We start from the raw sequence: 2,289 nt of genomic DNA on the forward strand, positions 1-2,289 counted from the left end.
ATATATGTATGTATGTATGTATGTATGTACGTACGTAGGTATATTTTATACTATTTCTTTTATACATGTGTGTGTGTGTTTGTGCGGTTGTGTGTGAGTGTATAATATGCCTCTACATTAGGTAGAGGCAAAAGAGAACCAGGCAGATAATAGATATACATTTGCTTCATTGTCCACATATTAATTCTTCGAAAAGCGAAGTTTCTTTTTATTTCCACGAATAGAAAATAAATTAATTAGAAAGTAGAGGCTATGGTAACAATATCTACGTAAAGCAACTGCAACATAGAACAGAATGAAAGAATCTTGCGTTAATCATACAAAACAGTTAAGCTTATATTTGTTGAGGCTGAGAAATAAGCTTATTCTTAATGTTTCGGAATACACTTCATCAACTGAAAAGGAGCAAGAGAATTTTAGTACTACAGCTTTATTGAATATTATAGTATAGATACTTACGAGTGTAATGTCTTCGGTATTTTTCGATCCCAACAATAACAGCCTCTGTTCCGTGTAGCTGATTGAGCTTGTACCAAATCCACTCAGACATTCCCATCCTATTCATGTCTCTCTCCATTTCATCACTCTGGCTGTGTCCATCTCAACAGGCTCCTCACTAATAACTATATCCAATTTTTCTTTACCAAAACATCGGTTCTCTGTAATTCGCTCCTGATTTTATCTTTCCTGGAGATATTGAGTAACATATGTTCAAAGGGGACATTAACAGCATACATCTCACCGGTCTAGGAAGACCCGCAAAGGTCAACCATGAGCACTGTCCTTTCTTCCAAACCCGGTAAGTATAGTAAAAGCAAAAAAAGTGCGGGACAGGAAAAATATGGAAGTGTTTTAGACATCCGACTCTTCACCCTTGTAATTATCTGAATTCCAGCTATGGGAATTTTTATATTTCTTAGAAGCCGTTTTGTTTATAGAAAGAATACAAATAATTAAAAAAAAAGAAAGATAACACGCATATACATATGCATACATACACGTACGCACTTACATACATACAGACAGACATACATGCATGGTAAATGGGTCTCCATTGATATCCTTGATGAATATTCCAGCCGTTAGATTAATTAAACTACTTACTCGTGGAATGTTAATGTAATTGACTGAATGTCAGCATCTTGGACGTATTTCTCAGGCAAATTCTTTCTGTCACAGTATGTGCCTTTGAAATTATGGATACAAAGAATCTGTCGCTCTGCCACCGTTCCCATGAATCCAGTTTCACTTATAAAACTTGGGTCGACCTAAAACTATGGTAAAAAAACAAAAACAAAAAAAAACAAGAGATAAAGATACTTCCTCAAAATGTCACATAGTGAGATCGAACCTACGATCAGTATGGTTGTGAGGCAAACGTCTAAACCACTCGGTTGTACATGCGTTCATATATGTTCAAATACATATCTACATTCATGAATTCATACTCACATTCATACATATATACATAGAACGATCAAAGGTTCTTCCAGAGCCATAGACTCATAAGGCTGGTTTTCCGGATTCTGTGGACGAAACGCCCGGCCGTCGCAGGATTACTTATCTTAGCAAGTTAAGTGAACTGGAACAACGTGAAATGAAGTGCTTTGCTCAAGAACACAACGCATCTCCCGGTCCACAAATCGAAACCACAGCTTTACGATCATGAGTGCTACATCTTTAACCATTAAGCCACGCGCTTGTACAACGTACCTATATACATGCCAATGATTATTGGAGTTCTTAAATACGTTACGAACCGTTTCAGTACCAATTTTGAGAAACTTGGATTTACAACTCACCTACTCAGAAGATTAGAACTTCAGCCTGTCAAATAATGCAAAGCATTCCTAAAATTTAGAATGGAATAAAGATCCCCATTTATTCCTGTACCCATGTGTACATGTGCACATACATACATACATACATACATACATGTGAACTTACTCGTGTGAAAGCATGCATAGTGGGCATGTATGCACACATGCATATACACGTACATAAAAGCAAGCATACAAATATACGTATATACGTGCATGGCTACGTACATACACTCATACATGCATATATAAATGCATACACACATACATGCCCACACATGCATACATACATACATACATGTACGCACACACACACATGCACATACATACATACATACATACATACATACATACATATGTGCAAAAATACGTTGGCAACCAATTTAACATGCGTTTCGGTTCTCATATAACGATAAATGATTATAAATATTCAATCGTTTAAGAGACTTAAAAAAAAAAAAAAAAAAAA

General features: G+C 35.9%; 1 long non-coding RNA gene across 4 annotated transcripts in view; it reads right to left on the reverse strand.

Annotated features, from left to right (window-relative positions):
* LOC106878235 (uncharacterized) overlaps positions 1–2,289 on the reverse strand; it is an 18,012-nt gene that overhangs the window by 11,504 nt on the left and 4,219 nt on the right. For 3 of the 4 annotated variants that reach the window (XR_008263470.1, XR_008263469.1, XR_001410482.2), the window contains exons 2-3: positions 1,105–1,274; positions 460–687 (exon numbers count right to left, since the gene is read on the reverse strand). This is a non-coding gene — a long non-coding RNA (uncharacterized LOC106878235). Of the gene's footprint in view, positions 1–459; positions 688–1,104; positions 1,275–1,802; positions 2,115–2,289 lie in introns of those variants that run through there. The other variant, XR_008263468.1, reaches the window with a different exon arrangement.

Source organism: Octopus bimaculoides, chromosome 2, assembly GCF_001194135.2.
Source record: "Octopus bimaculoides isolate UCB-OBI-ISO-001 chromosome 2, ASM119413v2, whole genome shotgun sequence".
Classification (NCBI taxonomy): Eukaryota; Metazoa; Mollusca; class Cephalopoda; order Octopoda; family Octopodidae; genus Octopus; species Octopus bimaculoides.